Source organism: Pseudorasbora parva, chromosome 2, assembly GCF_024679245.1.
Source record: "Pseudorasbora parva isolate DD20220531a chromosome 2, ASM2467924v1, whole genome shotgun sequence".
Classification (NCBI taxonomy): domain Eukaryota; kingdom Metazoa; phylum Chordata; class Actinopteri; order Cypriniformes; family Gobionidae; genus Pseudorasbora; species Pseudorasbora parva.
Genome location: NC_090173.1, coordinates 47,636,856 through 47,658,004, shown reverse-complemented (window position 1 = coordinate 47,658,004; position 21,149 = coordinate 47,636,856). Strand labels below are relative to the sequence as shown.

At 40.1% G+C, this 21,149-nt stretch overlaps 1 protein-coding gene across 2 annotated transcripts in view; it reads left to right on the top strand.

Annotated features, from left to right (window-relative positions):
• Nucleotides 1-21,149, top strand: part of coro7 (coronin 7) — a 173,048-nt gene that overhangs the window by 75,433 nt on the left and 76,466 nt on the right. The window lies entirely within an intron of this gene.

The following is a 21,149-nucleotide window of genomic DNA, read 5'->3' as shown; positions in this document are numbered from 1 at the left end:
CGACTATTTCAGAGACACTTTTTCATCCACTTATTTTTGGCTGAATTGACTCTAAATGATGGTGATTATAATGGATGGTTGGTCAGTTGTCTTTAAAATCTCATGCACACGGCCACCAGATGTGAGCGAGAGCCTTATTTTCACCTTTCCATGTTTACATTTTCCCTCTCACCCGCTTTCTATTCCTCTTCCCGTCTTTCAGCTGTGCTGTGTCAGTGTCCATCTAAAACCTCTCCTGCTGTTTCATAATCTGTTCTTTTCTGTTCATATCAGAGCGGATAGAGTGAAAGCTGATCCTGCATCAACACTCTTACTCCTTATTTCCTGAGTTTTATTCTTTAGGACTGGCGAGTCTCTCTGCGTTTAATTGCTCGACTGGTTGTGATCCAGGACCAACTGGAATCAAGAAGTAATTTGGGGGAAAATGCAATCACCACTTCCCCTCGCTAGCAAAAAAACAGGAGGTCAGCTGTTGTCTGGTATCTAAAAATGTGTAGCGTAACGTGCCAAGCGAGATAATGCTAGTACTCTCTACTTCTTCCGTTCAGATCGTAATCTTGGTCTCTGGCACTGTCCGCAAAGCTAACTGATGTCTCACCGCATTACCAGCCAGATAATCAACTTATTACTACTAAGACAGAATCACAGTGCTGTTGTGTTTTGAGGGTGCGTATGACATAAAATTTCCTTTATAAATGATAAAGCTGGGATTTTTTTATTAATCTACTGTAATAATGAGTCAGCTGAGGCAGGATCATGCTGCTAAACTTCTTTACATCCATAAATGAAAACGGCCCTCCTGTGGGTCTTTCCTTAAGAGGAATTACCCTTTAGTTTGCTTTGTTTATTAACGATTTTATGGTTCATGTCTGTTTCGTGTTGTGATTTACTTTGCAGCCAAACATTGTGGCACGCTTGATCTTTTGTTATGAGCTGTTTCTCAGAAACGGATGGAAAGTAGGCTGATTAAGTGTGTAATGTTTGTAATTCTGCAGTAGTTTGGAAGCGGATAAGTTGAAGTTTTGCGCAAACATTCAAAAAGTCCTGGATCTAAAAAATGTACACTAAAAAGGTATTAACACGCACACACACACACACACACACACACACACACACACACACACACACACACACACACACACACACACACACACACACACACAAAGGACCTTTTTGTTGGACTGAAGTTGGGCTTGTGGGTTAATGGATGGGTGGCTTAATTGGAATGGAGGATAACGTTCCTCAAGATTGTTTTCCATATTGAACTGATTTTAATCTCAATTGGAGCTTGTTGCGTTCTACACCCCACCCCCGTCCACACCCCCCAACTCATAAACATAATTATAATGACTTTAATTGGACCTTCTGGCCCGGGTGCAATCAGCAAACTTTACAATTGAACTCAATTGCAACCAGCTTTTAGAGTAAACATTGGCAGTGTAGCTCACAACCCCAGTTGGGCTCTCTGAAGACTTACTTCCTTCAGGACACAGACTCAGGGTGGACTTTCGTGTCTGGATGGGCAATTGATCATAGAGATGGTGGTTTGTGGCTGTTTGTTCCTTATAGTTGGTCTTGTTATGGGGAATGGATGGTGTGTTGCGGATGTAGCTCAAAAACCATAAACTCAGCAGGAGGTTTGAGTTTCGCCAGCTAATTGGCGACAGTTGTTGGTAATATCCACAAGTGTATGCACCCATCCGTACTCCTTACACGAAATTGCATGTATCATTGTCTAACTGGGAAGCATTTGAGATGTTTAAGTGTTCCTCACCAAGCTCTAGATTTAATACAGGTCGCCAGGGGCCCGGAAGCCTGTAGCTTCTTCTCAGTTGGGGACGTGTTGAATGTAAATGAGAACAGCAACTCTTGAATTGCCACGGGTCTTTTGTGATGAGTTTTGTTCAGTACAGCTCTTTGTCCCTGTTTACACCTGGTATTAAGATGCGTTTTGATCAATCAGATCACAAGCAGATGAGGGAAACACATTCCCGTTTACACCTGGTGTCTTAATCCGTCTCTTTCGTCCACTTTAAACCACTTCTGTCCTGATTTCTTCAAGGGGAGGGTCTATGGGCAGGTAAATGTATGGATTTTTTCAGCTCTTTCTTATAAATTGACGAAATAAGCACTCTCGGTTTACATGAACATGGCTGGAGACTGTGGGAAAACACTAGGAGAACAGCAGATTTCATTTCTTCTTTGACAGTCTCAAGACCATGCGGTGAGTGTGTGTTAGAATTCAGGAATTGTTTGAGAACATTGTGCTTGGTACATTTTTTTAATCTTCAAATCAAACTGGGGTCTCTAGCCTCAGTTTCAGTCAATCTCATGTCAATCTTGAGTACCTATAGAGTAGTATTGCATCCTTTACACCTCCGAAAAATCTTTAGTTGTATTATATTAATAAAAGAAAGATAGGCTGTACCGAGACTTTCCAAAAAAACAGAGCGGATGGAGGTGTACCGTGTGGGCAAAGCTAAAGAATCACAAGTGCGCAGCTATTGCATGAGAGCGTCTGAAAGCGGTGACATCCTCAAGTGTGGAAAAGAAAACGTTACCCTAATAAACCATGGCTATCAATCAGATTCAACTATTACATATATGATCCAGAATCAGATTCAGAGGCTGAAATAAATTGAACAGGAGAAGCATCAACAGCAGGACGTCCGTCTCTGTGGTATGTAGGCTACTGTATTTAGTGGCCTGTCAACATTTGTGTGTCTTTACTCGTGGTTTATGAGGACATGATTCGGTTTATGGACTATTGTATTCGACTAAACCTTAGCAGTAGCAAGCAAAACGGTTTTGCACGTCAGACTAGTGTATAGAAAAACAATGGAGTAGCGCATTTGAATGACGAAGCATGCTTTGTGTGAACGAACGTCCCCTAGGTTTATGTTTGGGTGGTTTTACAATAAACAAACTGACACCTATGATGGTCAGCTAAATAAATGTATTTAAACACACACCATACATCGCATGCTCCATTGATAAATTAACTCTATATGATTGTGTTGTTTACTGATGTTTACTTACTTCAAATAGCGCAGCATATTTTAAACTAATCGGTTAACCGGTTTCAACCAGCTAATCAGGCTCGGTGGTCGGTCAAGAAAATGTTTAGTTTTCGCCATCCCTAATTGCTACTGGTAATGGTGTTCTGAAATGAAGGTTTGCTACGGATGAAGCTGAAAAACCATAAACTCAGCAGGAGGCTTATGCATCTATGCATACTTTTAACAGGCACTTGCATGAATCAGTGTCCAACTGTGAAGCATTTGGATATTTTTCCAAAGGATCAAAAGTCTGTAGCATCCTCAACTGAGGATGTGTTGTAGCTGTTGAAAGGGAGCGAGAATACCAACTCCTGGACCTCCACAGGTCTTTCGGGTTGAGTTTTGAGTGTGTTTAACAGGGTCTTGGGGTTTGGGTGGGGTTTGTTTATTTTTGCTTGGCCAGTCGTTCTGCTCCGGGTCCGGCCGCGGCACGCTCAGGCATCTGCTAAAATCGATCCAAACTCACTTTAATCAGAGGGATTGAGGGGCCTCACTAATAAACGCTCCGCTGCGTAGATGCCCCCCTCTTTCCCGCTTCCCAAATCAAACCCAGATGAAGATGCAAGGCCTGGATTACCGGCAGCTGTACTCAAAGTACCAGTGCTCCAAAAAGAGGGGGGACGTTGTGTTTACGTTTGGCGTGTGTTGGGCCGACTATACAGTAGTTTTATTTTCCTCCCTTGGTGCTCTTTTCTGCTGTCAGTTCATTTTCTTTTGAGCTACTTTGCGCAGATCGAGCCAAAGAGGGCGGGTGAGCGGATGAGTTTTCAGGTGCTGCGGTCGCACTCAGATCTGGGCATGGAGGTAACGTCGGGATTCAGATCCCAGGTGAAGTGAAGCGGTAATGGCTTGAAACCTTGCTGCTCATTTCGAGGCTTTAAATTTGGATAAATAAAGACCTTGGCAGCAATTGGGGGTGATGGGGTTTTTTTGTGTGTTGGAGACATGGTCTAAAAAGGTTTATTGGGCTGAGGTGGAAAAAATCGGGCCGCCAAATGTGGTACAGTACCACGGTTCCATCTTTTCTCCAGAGTTTGCATAAGCTGTCAAAAACTCACTTGTTTTCCCCCTCGTCTGTGCTTTTTTTACCTGATGACCTCCATCCACAGTCAAACTCAAACGCAATGGGATTCCAATTAAACGGCGCATGCCGAGGACAAATACAGATCTCTCGGGCCTTTCTGAAAGATGGATGTGGAAATATTTGACAGCTGGCGGTTAAAATCCCCCATAAATCCCCAGCGTCTTTGTATCCGTCCCGCAGGTATTTTCAAAGTGTCTGTGGAATAAGTCCCTTTCTGTGCCTTTGAAAAAGAATAACAAAAAGTAAAAGGAGAAGAAAAACACTCCCTTTTCTACCTTTTTTCCCCTCTGCGAATAAGGTTTTAATTAAGAATTTTGTCCTCCTTCCATCATCCGCTGAGCTGTTGTTGTTCTTATGTGGCTTTTTAAACCGTCCTGATGCTGGTTTGTTGGGTGAAAATTGTTTTGTATTGTTCCATCTGTGTTTTGGCTGACTGTTATAACTGATTACAGTATTAGCTTTCTCATTTGTAGTAGCGTGAGCCTAACACTGTAAATGTATGAGAGCATCTCCCTGTTGCCTCAAATACAGCCGTTAATAGCCATGTGTTGAATACATCTTTTCATGACATTCAACCATTTACTGTAATGTACTCTACTGTTCTGTTTCTAGTGAACTATATTTAAAAGTACCAACTACCAAGCACTGTTATGGACAACATGGAAATATATAGGAAATGTTATTTTGTGTTTTATTTTGGAAATTAATAAAATATCTATATATATAATTGTTATATTTTTATGTGTTATAGTTATTTAGGGTGCAATTTTCAAAATTAATCAATTTATATAATTAATATAATATAATGTTATTTTTATTGCTCTTGCATTACCATGGTACAGTGATGGTATTATATGTTAATACCATTGTAACTCATAGTATATCATGGTATATATACTGAGCTACAGTATTCCTTTAGCTAAAACAGCAGAGCTAGGATTTCTCCATCCAATATTTATCCCTCACTCCCTTTATATGTTTTTTTCCAAAGTGTTGGTTTTAAAGGGATTGTAGCTGTAGCACGGACACAGAGCGAGTGTGTTTCACATTAGTGCATGGTTTCCTGCGCTGCCTGGACTACAGTGGCCAATAATTACTGCCAACACTGAGGGGCGCTTTAACAGGCCAAACACACACACACACACACACACACACACACACACACACACACACACACACACACACACACACACACACGCACACACACGCACACACACACACGCACACACACACACGCCCTCTGACTTCTATTAAAATAGGCCTAAGTAAATTTTATAAAATTTGGAAATTTTGCAACAATATTAATGTAAACTAGCATTTTAAAGCATTGAAGCTGTTATAGTTGCAAAGGATGGGCCAACTCTATATTAAACCCAACAGATTAACAATGGGATGTCTTTGAACTTTGAAAAGCAGACCTCCCAAAACTTTTGGCAATATGATATGTGTCTGTGTGTATATATATATATATATATGGGGCCCTATCTTGCACCCAGCACAATTGACTTTGTACCTATTTTGCACCCGCGCAAAGCGCGCTTTTACCTGCGACGTCGCTAAAATATGTGATGTCATATAGTGAATGAACTTGCGCTCCCTGGGCGGTTCAGCGCAAAAAAGGAGGCGTGTTCTGCCGCAAACAATCCCTGGAGCTATTTTGCTGTTCCATTAAACAATTGCGCCACTGACCAGAAAAAACCTGGTCTAAAGTCAGTGGCGCGTTGCGCGTTGTTCATTATGCTATTTTAAGGGCGCATGCTTGACCATAATGTATAGCGTGCACAACGCGCATACACTTTGCTCATGAAATCTACACAGATGCAACAGTTATTTTTGCAAATCATAAATTGTTACAATAAAAAAATATTAACACATGAGATGACAGAAATCATTGTGTTGTGCCACGAAGATGTGAAACAATATAATTCTAGCTTACAAATTATTCAGGCTAATTGTAGTAATAAGGATCAGACCTGTTGGCCCAATAGTGGCATGACATATATGTATATAAGGACATCTGTCTTTCCCTGCTCTTACAAGAACATCAGTCTCCTCGGCTGTGAACCGCTCCTGGCGGGCGTCTGGTAAATACGCCATAATAATAGCAATCCGTAATGGAACTTGCGCAGCTGCTTTTAAAGGGAATGTTGGATGACGCTCTGATTGGTTTATTCACGTTATGCCCAAACCACACCTATGAATAATGAAGCTACTTCAGACCAACCCATTTTAGATTTGTGCCGGGCGCAAGAGCCATTTATCCCGCCAGGAAAATAGCAACAGCGCTGAGACCCGCCCACAAAGTTACTTGCGCTTTGACACTTGCGTTTCAGATCGTTAAAATAGGGCCCATGTTGTCTGAATAATTTTTGGTTTGACTATATATATATATATAAATACTGTTAACTAGTGAATTATTTATATGACAGTCTTAATATGAAAATTGATTTACTACTATTTTTATTTCTACTTTTTGTTTAGTTTTATGCTCATTTGTGTCCAAATCATGTTTATCCTGCTGTAATCTTAGTTTTATTTTCTTTCACCTCGTGTCATTTGTTTCATTGTTTTTGATAATAAAGTTTCATTAAAGATGGGGTGAAATGCTGTTTCATGCATACTGAGCTTTTTACACTGTTAAAGACTTGGATTCCCATCCTAAACATTGACAAAGTTTCAAAAACTAATGATGGACGTTTGATGGAGTATTTCTGTGTCAAAAATACTCCTTCCGGTTTCTCACAAGTTTCGGAGAGTTTTTTTCGAGTATGGCTCGGCTTGACGTTAATAGAACGGAAGGTCCTTGTATGGGCCGTACGGGCTCTTCTCCCGGTAGGGTGCGCACGAGCGTGACTAGAGCGAGAGAGAGGAAATGCACGGCCGTAAACACTCTCTCAGCTGCAGATCCAGTCTTCCGTGAACACTTATGTCGTTATAGTCCGCGCTCCACTTTATTCCTATGGGTGACTTCAAGCGACTTCAACGCTTTAGCACAGCATTCCGGGAAGGCAGCGCTGCATTTGAACCGATTTGAACGCAGAAATGACGGGAAGCTTCACAACATCGCTTCAGTCACGTCACAAAAGTGCATCTCCACCGTTCACTGCTGTCACAGGACTTCACCAAATCATACCAAAGAAGTGTGTTTTTGACGGAGCGGTCCCAGCGATAAAGGTTCGGTCCTGCTTTGGAAGCAGCCGGTGAGTAAAACTGCTTCAAATGTCTGTGCTGTTGGCTATCGTCACGTGAGTAAACATCAGTAAACGACACGATCGCGTGCTTCATTATTCAAATGCGCTAACGGACTCTATTGTTGTTCTATGTATAACGTTACACTAGTCTGACGTGCAAAACCGTTTTGCTTGCTACTGCTAAGGTTTAGTCGCATACAATAGTCCATAAACCGAATCATGTCCTCATAAACTGAGAGTAAAGACACACAAATGTTGACAGGCCACTAAATACAGTCCATACCACAGAGACGGACGTCCTGATGTTGCTGTTTCTCCTGTTCAATTTATTTCTACCTCAGATTTAATTCTGGATCATTATCTGTATTAGCTGAGATCGATAGCCATTGGGCTTTTCCACGCTTGAGGACGTCACCGGTTTGTTCGCGATCGTCATTCTTTAGCTCCGCCCACACGATACGCCTCCAGGCGCTCGGTTTTTTCCAGAAAGTCTCGGTACAGCCCATATTTCTTATATAAATATAATATTATAAATATAATAAAAATAAAGACTTTTCGGAGATATGAAGGATGCAATACTACTCTATAGGTACTCAAGATTGACATGAGATTGACTGAAACTGAGTGTTTCACCCCCCCCCCCCCTTTAAGTTTCTTTTTACTAGCTTTTTATTAGATTTATTTGACTAGCTTCATTCAGGTGACACTTGATGAATCTAATATATATAATAAATATCTAATAAATCTAATAAAAATAAGTTCATATGTTTGATTGGATGTACTACATCAACAGCAAAACAAAATGTAATGGCCTTTTAAAAGCTTATTTATTTAGCTGTCTATAACTGCACTATTATATGGTTATTTAATTGTTTGCAGGAAACATCGATTTACCCTAGCGTTCACATCAGAACAGACCAGCAACCCATTTTCGGTTCATGACGCACCAGTGGAGAACCACTGATCTGGTGGTAATGATGTGGATTTGTCCAGATACTATTTCATTTTCATCCATTATTTGTCTTTCTAAAATCAAACCCAATCACATGCAGCTGTTGCTGCTGGCCATAGTTTTCCAGCTTTCTGTCTTTTTCTTTTTCTTCTTTCTTTGGCTTTCTGATTCGTGTGTCCTTAGCTGTTACCAGCATTCACTGGATGTCACTCAGCAGATGTTTATTAACAAACATGTTGTGTTCAGCTCCTGACAAGAGGGCAGAACGTGTGACTCCGTGATGTGACAGGGTTTATTTGTCCATAGAATAACAGGAACGTATTAGTGTCAACAGAACAGCCACTCAATTACTCGAGCCATTTGATGGACGTTTAGCCCGGCCGTTTGTGGACGCACCTGCCCATCATGCTCTGTTTTCACTGGTTATTAGATCAGGCATGGGCAACATACTGTGGTTGTCTTTTAGAAACTTTCCTTGGCTGGTTGTAGATGGCATGAACTATGAGATGGAACAATACATCCATGGGGTGGCATAGTATAGATGGGTGGACGAGTCCTCGTCTGTCAGCTCCTCATGAAGATTATTATGACAACGTAATGGCCCTGAGTCAATCACCTGCTCGACGTCGAGGGTGAGCGGAAGAAGCTGAGACTTACAGAAGGACTTTAATGAGATTCCCAACTTCATCCTAGTGGGACGTGGGTGGGAAGCGAAAGAATTTCCTCATGGTGGGAGCCAGAGAATTAAAAGAAAAGGTGGAGAGGCACTTTTAATAGAACAGAAAACCGCCCATTCATGAAGAGTTTCCCTCTCTGTTTGTTCATTGTGCTAACATTGAGATTGAAGGGCTTTAACATGTTTTCAGTCAGTTGGTTAGCTGGTTTGTGCTGGTTATATTTGTGGTTGAGGATGTAACTCTGTCTTTACCTTATCGTCATGAGCATTAGTATCTAAATATAACTGCATTTTCTTTTTTGGTTTCCATTTTTTTGGCTGGTTTAAATTTGAGCAGCCATGTGATGATAATGTTGAAAGACAGTTTTTCAACCTGACTTGTTTAAAATACACAGATTTAAATATATGTTCATACAATGTTTTAGTCATAGACTAGCGTAAATCACAGCTTAACACATTGGAGCATGATTATAGTTTTTACTCCTCTGTTTTATCACCCCTGACATGCTGCCAAGTTTGTGTGTGTGTGTGTCTGTGTGTGTGTGTGTGTGTGTGTGTGTGTGTGTGTGTGTGTGTGTGTGTGTGTGTGTGTGTGTGTGTGTGTGTGTGTGTGTGTGTGTGTGTGTGTGTGTGTGTGTGTGTGTGTGTGATGTCTCTTAGTGTGAGTCTAGCATGCTTTACTGCTGTTACACATGCTCAGACAAAGACACTCTGGCGTTAACTCTAATGTACATCTTTGTTCAGGACCTATAGAAATCAGCAAACAGAAAAGACGTCTGTGTTTTGTTCAAAGTCCAGCATCCCTCAAGCGTCCTTTATGTCTGACCTTTGTCCTCCGCTCCAGTTCAGTGGCTTTCCAGTTTCCATCATGCTTTGTGTCCATCAGAACATCTTTTTTCTTTTCTATACTTGAATTTATTCTCTAAAACAGGTTGTTGTAGGTTTTTAAAATGAATTATGTTGATGAATTATGTTGTGAATTAATGAGTTATGTTTTTGTGAAATATGAGGACACAAATGTGTATAATGTCATGGGTATGACAGCTATTACAAGGAGAGGGTGCAATATGAGGACAATGGCCATGAGTTTGTTTTAGAAAGTAAAAATGCAAAATGTTTCCTGTGATGGGTAGGTTTAGGTGTGTGTGTGTGTGTGTGTGTGTGTGTGTGTGTGTGTGTGTGTGTGTGTGTGTGTGTGTGTGTGTGTGTGTGTGTGTGTGTGTGTGTGTGTGTGTGTGTGTGTGTGTGTGTGTGTGTGTGTGTGTGTGTGTGTGTGTGTGTGTGTGTGACGATAAATAAAAAATAGATATTTATAGTATCAGCAGTATTGTGAATATAAACTTCAGTTAAAATTTAATAAACAAAAACACTTTGTTTTATTAATATCATGAAAATGTACTTTATTCTGGCTTCAGCTTGTACCAGTAAGTTTAGCTTTTATTTTTATTCTAGTTTCATTTAGTTTTTGTTAAGGATGACAACATTTGTCTTGCTGGACCTTCCGAAAAACCAAAAAAGGTTTTTTGACAATAGGGTTTGATCTGAACAGCTTGACCTGTCCATTATTTTTTGTGTTTCACTCTGACGCTCCTTTACCTCGGTTATGAATGTCTTACTTGTCTTGCTACGTCTTTTTGTACTTTTCCCTGTATAGAACTAACTTCTTGTGTGCTAGCAGCAGGCAGGGCGACCACACTGTCCTGAAGCCCACCGGAGCAAAACTGCTCCTCAATTTGAGCAAAATGGAAAAATATAAGAGATTTTAAAAAGAAAGGCTTCTTCTGTAAGCAGAAAAACCCCTGCCGTCGAGCGTGCACGCATGTGCAAACATGACACGTATCTCAGCCCATACTTTACAAACCACCTTTCTGGAAGCAGCCCCAAATAAACAGACACCTATCCATGAGAGCGAGGACGGGAAATGAAAAAACCTGGCTGCAGGAGTTGGCAGCAGCCGCTCCAGTGTTGACCTTCCTGCGGTTCATTTTAAATTACATCTCTTCAGAGGTAAAAATGTTGTGGTGAGGAGCTGGCTTTCCCCAGCCCTCATGCTTCTTTCTCTCTCAGGAGATGGATTTAGAAGCTGTTGTGGTCGGGGGGCAGCAGACGAGGGGCATTAGGGCTGATCTGCATTTTCCACCGGGGAGTGAATCGGCGTCTCCCTCTCGGCCCGTGGCGTCAGGCTACGAGGTGGACGCTGGTATTTGTGTAGTGCGGTGCCGGACAGGGCCTAATTTGCCTCACTCCGCTTGGCGGACTTATTACAGAGCAGACCGTCTGAACCACACACTCATGAGCCAGGCCGTGCCGCGGCTAGTGGAGTGCGGCCTTGGGTTTGCATACAAAACCCTTGTTATAACTGGATAGTATTTGCCATTTTTGGCCTTTTTGACATGTTTCAAGATGGATGAATTCAAAGAGAGGACGGTTCAGTGTGTGCTAGCAGCAAGGCCACACTGTTTTCCATTAGTCCTCCTTAAAACAAGATACATTTACTTGAGAAGTAACACCGCAAGAGATATCAAGACTTTTTATGAAGCTTGTCTTGCATTCGCAGATTGTTTTCCTGTTGTCCATATCAGTGTACAAAGACAAAATACACTTGAATTAAAGTGCCCCTATTATGGATTTTTGAAAATTAGTGTGTAACATAGTTCTTAGTCAGTGTTACTCTTATTGCGCGGCTCGCCCAGCCTAATTTGCAACTCGCAAGTAAATACGGTGAAATGATCATGCGGTCAATAGAGATATTTCATAAAAACATGCAGGGCTACACATAACACATTAAAATCTCAAAGTGTCTGCTCTATTACAAATAATTTATATTTAAAAAAAATAGCCAAAACAGCAGCATTACAAGATGGAAATATAGACTAGAAAGGATATATAAAATTGCCCTGCACTTACATCCATGTGGAACTCACTGCGGAGTTGCCAGTTTGGGCTGTCTTTCCAGCTCTTAACGCCAATTGTGCTCTTATAGATCAACACATTCTCATGAAATATAACACTAATTGTATTTATCATGCGATTTATACGCCATAATGACTTTTAAAGTTTTTACGTGCATATGATACGCATTGTCAAAAATATTAAAAACGTATATAGATTTATACGTATTAATGATATTAATGTTAATAATAATATAATTAATAATTGATTGACAACACAAACAAAGTTTACATTAAAAATATATTATGCATACCCACTATCTATCTACCTTTTGTATTTTTTGCATTGCGTGTTGTATGTTTAAGGTTGACAGATACGTGGCCATGCTATTTACTTTTGATACTTTGCGGTAAAAGCGGCTCTCTTATTGATTTCGTCCTATCAGTGTGATAGGACAAATCACATTGATACACACTGTTCACACAAATCTCTGTGGGGAAAAAAATTGTGAAGACCACTGTTCTTAGTGAATGAAAACATTCTGCAAATTGTTGAGTCTGCAAATTGTAAGAGTCAATAAAGAATCATTTTTCAAACGAGTCCTAAGCCGATTCGTTGTGACGTCACGACGGAACATCAGCATATCGCCCGTCCACTTGTTTGATTCTATAAAAACAGGGGTGGGACGTCATGATTGACAGCTGAGATTGACGGCTTCTCTGAGTAAAGTTGTCACTGAGGCACTAAATGACTTTTTCCTGGAAATTTGGGAGCAGATTGGAGCTTTAGCTTTAATTTACATTTACATAACTTTTTTTCACACCAACATACTACTTTCACACCAACCGTCTACTTCCTGCTCTCTATCTCGCAGACTCGAACCCAAACCTGCGCAAGATGTCAGCGTCATATTCAGGCCTCAGTGCCTTCAATATCTTCAGAATGAAGAAGATAATAAAAGTGCTATTTCAAGTACTATATTATTGATACAGTTCCCAAGCCTGACGTGGTCATACTCAATTCTAGTCAGAATATGAGTCTGAAACTGCTCCATTGGGCTGTGATTATGAGGCGTGTTTCAACCCAACCAGGAAAGACCTCAATTGGATAGAGCTACAACCAATCAGAGCAACGAAGGGACGCATTGTCAAATGTCAACAGAGTTCAACTGCACTGTTGCCAAGTCCGTGTTTTTTCCCGCAGGTTGTTTTCCATGTCCGCTTGTTGTAGCGACTATTATGTGATATATAAACCCATGAGTGTGAATTTAAGCAGGCAACCTTCTCAAAAGGAAGGAATATTCTGGAGGAACCCCTCCAAGAAGCTATTGTTTAGGGCTAGTAGTTGGCGGGTTTTGTTGTAAAAACTTGGCAACCCTGTCTACACGCGCGCTGGAATAAACGATCTTTGCTGGTTTTGTAAAATAATAAAAATAATTTTATGATACACAGAGTACTTACCCAACATGATCATCATTTTTGAGAGAAATAGTGAAGGTGAATGCAGATACAAACAAGCTCTCCGTTCAGGATTCGAGTAAATATAACCCAAGCCCCTTTGATGACGTGATGATTACGTTACTGTTGATCATCTGTCCGTCATCGTCTAAAGCCCGCCCTGATGATTTCATTGGTCCGAACAGTTTCTGTTCGAAGATAATTACTCCTCTATGGAGCGAGGCCTGACCGAACCGCCAGACCTAAAAATGTTGTGGGCGGGGCTGAGTTCGGCTGGCATCCAGGCTAACAGTTCCCACATGTGCACCACAATACAACACACACCCACACACACACATGGGTTTCTTAATGGGAGCACACTTGCTAATGATGATGGTGAGGAATTACAGTTGAAACATCTCATAATGTACGTCAAACAGAGTAGCATCACTGAGAAACGTCCTGCTCAAGGTTCGGGTTGATTTAACAGTTTTTCCACTGTTTCATCATTGATTTGGACGCGCGCTGGGATTGATGAAAATTAGCATCTTCATTACTGTCTGTACGGTGTGTACTATTGCTGAGCATTAGGAAGATTTCGGACAGAGCTGAAGTTTTTTGTTTCCGAAATACAGTAGACCATTTACAACAGACTGGGCCATCTGGCCAATCAGAGCAGAGTAGCTCACGGAAAGGAGAGATTCATTCATTTTTCATTTATTCCAGGCAATGGCACAAAAAACATCCAGACTATCAGATGATCCTTCAGAAATCATTCAGATTTATTATGAGTGTTGGAAACAGTTCTGCTGCCTAATATATCTGATGAATAAAAGGTTCAAAAGAACTGCATTTATTCAAAATTGTATGTGTTAAATACGTGTATATGTTACATGTATTTAACACGTGAAATACGCATGAAATACACGTTAAATACACATCAAAAATCCGTTTGAACAAATTACTCTTTTTCCATACAGGAACAAGTCATTCAACCATGACTATTGCTTTCAATCTCCCAAAAACATCAGATAAGTCGTCCATATGTTTTACACTAGATTCAGAAGAATGTCATTCACTGACAATCTTCCTAAACTGTCAAATATCAATCACAACTGTGTGCTATACAGATTAAAAATGCCCAGATTTGATGCAATCGACACCTAAACTGCATTGGTTTTCCCTTGCGTTGAAAGCAAAACAATGTGTTAGTTCAAATTTTTACAATTTCAGAAGTGCACTGGACCCGAATTTCATTCTGTTCCTCACATGAAGCTATCTTATGACTTCAGAAGACTAAAAATATATTGTTGTGTGGGAATACGTGGAGTAAAGATTGTTCCTTTTGTGTTTCATGGAAAAAATGACAATGTACAGGGTCTGGAAACGTATTAAAACGTCCATTTTGAGTGAACTTTCGCTTTAGTTTATACTTACAGGTTTCAAAACATACGGTTTCTCTATTTCTACATAATTTTCCCCCCTCAATGTCATCCTTTTGGTCAGGTCTGATTGCTCTGCTGGTTTAAACAGCTTCTTAATTGGCATGACAACATCTCATAAAGGTCATGTGCTTCCTGAGCTGCCATTCAAGCTCTCAGTGTGAATCAGACTTAGAGAGCATGTCAATGTCCAGACTCTTCCTGCAATTAAAGTCAAGCACATGCGCCTCTCTGAATTACTGGCTGCTCTGTGTGACTGGATGTGAGTCTGTTTGTTGTATGGAGCTGACGTCCCGTTTATGAAGCGGTCGCATGGCGCTCCCTGAGGTCGCGTCGGTCAGAGGTCACGTCTCCTCCTGGCTCACGGTATAAGACGCTCTTTATGAGGAGCGCAGCGTGGGCGGCCCGATGCGTTTGTTGAGTTTGGGATTTAACTAGATTTGATGATACGGCCCACCCAAGGATGTGTTAGTGGAGTTTGTTCTGCTTTATTTCGCTCAAAATGATTGAATCTTAGAATATTATTTTAACTGTTTATATATTTAAAATATATGTCTAACTTTACACTTGTGCTTAGGATTACCCACAATTCACATTGTGACAATAAGTAATATGATGGACATTATTATTAGTCTATACAGTTTTGTCTGTTTTTTAAACAAAATCACTTCTCCCAACTACTCGACTCGTATATTCAAACTGTATGTTTTTGAATCACTAAAATTACCCGTTTCATTGGAGTCATTAGTTTGAAACAGCTTTCAGAGTACACTGGTCCCATTGCATGCTTTTGATTCACTAAAAAGAATCAGCTCATTTGGAGTCATTTGTTCAGGAATTAGTTAACACTGTATTTATTTGTTTCACTAAAAGAACCGTTTCAAAGGAATCATTAGTTTGGGAATTTGACTATACTGTTCAAAACTGCATGTTTTTTGATTCACTAAAAATAATCAGCTCATTAGAGTCATTTGTTCAGGAATTAGATTCACACTATATGTTTTTGTCTTACTAAGAAGAACCGTTTCAAAAAAGTAATTCCTTTTGAGAATCAGACTACACTGATCGCACCCCATGCTTTTGATTCACTCAAAAGAATCAGCTCAGTAGAGTCATTTCTTCAGGAATTAGATTTACACTGTATGATTTTGTTTCACTTAAAACAAGTGGCTCATTAAAGTCATTTTTCAGGAAATTAGATTCACGCTTTGTTTTTTTATTTTACTAAAAAGAACCATTTCACAGGAGTCATTAGTTTGGGAATCAGACTGGTCACACTGTATGCTTTTGTTCCACTAAAAAAAATCAGCACATTTAAGAGTCATTTGTTCAGGAATTAAACTTCACTGGATGCAGTCTAGAGTATATTTTTGATTCACTAAAAAGAACCATTTCAGAAGATTATTTTGTTGTAGAGTCAGTCTACTTGCACTGTTTGCACTTGCACGTTTATGATTCTTTAAAAAGAATCATCTCAAAATAGCAATTAGTTCAGGAATTGAACTACAATAATCGTGTTGTATATTTTTACAAAGAACCGTTTCATAAGAGTCATTTGTTCAGCAGTTGGAATGCACTGGTCATGCTGCAGCATGTTTTTGATTTACTTAAAATAACTGCTTCATAAGTCTTTCATTCGAGAATCGGACTACGCTGGTTGCACTGCATGCTTTTGATTCTCTAAAAAGAATCAGCTCATATGATTTATTTGTTTGGGAATTGAACTTCAATGATTTTCATTGTACATTATATTTTTGATTCACAATAAAAGAAGTGTTTCATAAGAATCATTTGTTCAGGAATTTGTCTGCACCGGTGCATGTTTTTGATTTATTTAAAAGAACTTGTTCATAAGAGTCATTCTGGAATCGGACTACACTGATTGTGTGGTCTATTTGTGATTCACTGAAAAGAACTGGCCTATAAGAATCATTCATTTGGGAATTGTTTGTGCATTCTTTTCATATTGTAGATTCAGAAGTCGTCCGGTTCTAGTTTTGTTTTTAAGTGTGAAGCCAGTATTGAATAAGAACTTGTTCTTGTTTCTTAGCCCTAATGATTTTGCTTTTTTGTCAGGCGTTTTTGTATTTCCAAGTTGGACACACAAAGTAAAGAAGGCAGTAGGGACCTAAAGAACAGACCCATTGTAATTCCCCGTTGGGTGAGTCCAGTCTTGGGCGGAGGTGACCAAAGACGTGTTTGTGTGGTCCAAGACAGCTGCTTCTGAATCCTGCTCAAGCTTTTTCAGTAAGGGATAGTGAAGCATGAACACACACATCATCACTGTGCTAAAGATATTGTTCTTTCATGAGCAGAAGCGACGGCTGTGTTTTTGGGCTGTGTTCCTGCTGTCACGCTCTGAGCCCCTCTAGCTTTACCACTTTATGAGGCCCGTGTTTGCACTTCCACAAAGTGTGTGCGTGTGTGTTCTCCAAGTCACCCGCAGTGCAAAAATGTATGTCCTCTGGCTTCTTGCTGTAATTCAAGGTAGGCAGTGCTGTTGAGTTCACATCCTCCTGCCCTTCACAGCATTTCTTTTGTCTATTAATTTTTTACCACAAGAGAATGTTTGTTCATGAACTAGCCATGCAAAATCATGCAAAACCATGCATAAGGTCACATTGTACACTAGCAAAATCGGCCTGTTCGCATTACAAATGACAAAAATGGAAGTAACTGTCATACAAAGTGTTTCGGATGTTTATTAGATAATGTGCTGCATGTAAATTTAAATGTTGTTTGTAACTCCGGCGTTGTGGACGCAGTGAGTGGATTCTGGCTAAATTAAACATCTCCGATTGGCCATTGTGTTCAAGAGATCAACAGACATGTCTGTGATTGGCTACATTGCTCATTGCTGCAAAAAAATGTAGTAAATAAAAATATTTGATGTTCTCCAGAACACAGATAAGATCAAAATGATATTATTACAGAGTCAACCGAGGGTGCCCCGGTATAATTTGCTTCACCTCTCCTTCTGAATCAATTTCTAGTTCAACGATATGGCTGAATTAAAGCAATACTTTCACTTGCCATTGTGCAGCATTTACTAAAGTTGAGTGGCTCAGGTACGATTGAGTGGAGGCGGAGACTAATTTGCATATTTAATAAGTGTATACTATATAAAGCATGGGTGTCGAGTTACATTCACGCACTGAAGATTTGGAAGTAAACGACCACTGCTATGATTGGATTACAGTTTTGCATATTAAAATGAGCTTTGGCAGTATACGTGGGGAATTGTTTTACAAAATGGCAACCGGACTGATTTGGTCACAATGCTCGCATAATGTCTTAAAAAAACAAACACAATGAATTATCTCTCGTGCACCCGCAATTAATTGGAATGTAATTTTTTATTACTTGGCCCACCAAACCAATCCCACAAAAGTGGATATAACCGTGAACCGGGCATCACTAACACACACACACACACACACACACATACACACACACACACACACACACACACACACACACACACACACACACACACACACACACACACACACACACACACACACACACACAAGCCAAGTACGTGCATCAGCAAAACTTCAATGTGGTCATATCAGCATGTTCAAAACTTCCACAATTGTATTTTTCCTTCAGATAACAAGTCAAGAGAGTGAACACACATAAAGAAAGGAATGATATTTCACTATTCAAGGCCCCATTTACACATAAGTGGTTATTTTGAAAAACAGAGACATTTCCCTTCGTTTGCGCCGTTCGTTTACACGCAAACGGAGAATTCGCCTCTGAAAACGAGTCTTTCTAAAAACTCTGGCCGAAGTGGAGATTTTAAAAAATCTTCGTTTGCATGTTTATATGTAAACTGAGACAAACGGGTGTTTAGGCAGCCATGGTCACAGTATGCTCCAAAGCTCGCAACTACGTCAAAAGTGTTTACATGTGATCATGGAGGCGTTCAGAGTAGCGGTCGCATTTATGTCGGCCCAAACTCTTCTTGTGTATTTGCATTTGCAAATAGCCTACAGCTGATCCATTATGTCGAGGAGCAGAGACCATGAGTGTTCGGAGATCAGCAATTTTGCAACAATTTCTCCCTCCAACACGAAGAACCAGTCCGCGTAACCGTCAGCGTCGCCGCTATTTTTGGGATTCAGATTGGCTTACATATATACACAGGTATGTGTAAATGAACACGTTTCTGAAAACTGACACAAAAAAATTTTGAACCGCTTTTTTTTTTTTAAACCGGAGAGGTTGAAATGTCCGTTTGAGATGCCATTTCACTGCTCTCTGATGTCTCATGGAAGCACATTTGCAGATCTCTCGTTTAATGAGCCAGCTGTCAACAAAAGCTTTTCTTTGACTAACAAGGAAGTTTTCAACTCTGAAACTTACAGACTATTCTTATATTACCATGAACTTTTATATATCAAAGGTATCTCAAGGGAGAGGTGATTTCTCAATTCATCACCCCTTCAAGGTATGAAGAAATTATTTTAACAGGAAAAAGACCTTTAAATGTCATTTTGATTATCAAATATGAGTTTGACTGCAGGGGGACTTTTTATATTTTATCTCAGTCATTGGTTATTTTATTTAAAGTAACAAACTTTTTTATTGTTTTAATTATATCCTGCATTGGACTCTACAACACAGTGGGTTTGTTGTTCTGGTGGTCTTCAACAGCCCTGAGGCAGAGGTAGTGATAATTAGCTTATGTTGAAATTTCTCGTCTGCCAAGAACACATTCCTCGCCCAAAACCGAAGCAGGCCAGAAGACGTCCGTGAACGTGCCATGTGAAACTGTTCTCTGCACAGCCGGGTCTGTTGATGTAGGTCCAGGTCATTAGGTTGCGAGACGTTATAAACACTGACTAATGCGCTTGTGTCATTTGTTTTCGGGTTAACTTCATGAGCTCACGCTTGCTTCATCTGGCCTGGTGCTGATTTGCGTTTAAACCTCTGAAAACCGGTGAGATAATGCTGATGCATATGTGTGAAAAATTAAACTCTTGTATTTCCTCGCTTGTCTTTATTCTAGAGCACGTTCTGCTGGTTGACGATGCATCTAAGGATCTCCGTTTTGGGCCAAACACGTAACCAAATTGAGAACGAATGTCTGATAATAAAAACCAGGCTTGTAGAATGATCTGGCATTCCCACGCTAGCATTAACACACTTTTACACACGCTGCGGTCCTCCAGGTGAGCTCTCATATGAGTCGGGTTTTGTGTTGGAAAGTTGATGTTTTGTATTTCAGACACGGGCTACGCCTGGAGTTGGCAGCAGTGCCGAGCTTTATTACGTGTGGGCCGTTAATGGTTTTATTCCTTGAGTCATACCGCCCTTTTCCAGCAGTGCTTCTCTGTGTCCTGACAACAAACACCGGCAAATCACTCTCAAAGCATCCTTTATTATAACGTGTGGAAGATGTTGGACATGCATTAGTGATTGAGAGCAGCTGTGTAGCTCGCAGATCTGTTCTTGCAGATCTTGACCCCATTTATCCCTGGACTTAACGCCCATCTCAGGTGATCCGCTCTCACAGATGGGCTTATCCTGAGGTGGTCAGAGATGCATAAGGTCACACCGTACCGCAGCAAAGAACCACCTGCTGACATAACAACTGATAAAAACCATAAGACACACTATATCAAAGCTGCAGTACTGCAGTATATATTGTACTGGGATGACTTTAGAATAAGGTTTCATTTATTGACATTAGTTAATGCATTTGGTATCACTAACAACCAACAATTTTACAGCATTTATTAATGTTCATTTATATTAAAGTATTTGTTTATTTAACTTTTATATATTTAATATTATATTTTATTTAGCCATTAATAACAATTGATTTCAATTATATATATATCAGCCAGTCTATCTGTCTGTCTGCCTTTGTCCATCTGTCTGTCTCTCTGTCTGTCTGTCTGTCTATCTATCTATCTATCTATCTATCTATCTATCTATCTATCTATCTATCTATCTATCTATCTATCTATCTGTCTGTCTGTCTGTCCGTCCGTCCGTCCGTCCGTCCGTCCGTCCGTCCGTCCGTTGCAATGGGTCTGTTGCCTATTGAATTGAATTTCATTTAAAGTAATGTAAATGGTAAAATGTCAATAAATTAAAGTGATACAATTGAATAAAGCCGTACATCACTTAATATGAAAACAAAATGGCTTTAAAATAAAACTGTTAAATCTGACAGTTTGTAAAGCCTTTATGTATGAACATTATGGAACATTGTCTGCACAATGGACGCCCATGCAGAGACACAGATGTTTGACGCACACAGTTCTCGCCTAACACTCTTCTTCTCTCCAAATGTGGAGAAAATGTGGACTTTTGGGAATGATCCTGGCTGATCTGTTTGGATGCTCTTAATTTCGAGGCTCATTCTGGAACCCTTTGTCTACTAAGTGGACATCCCACCGT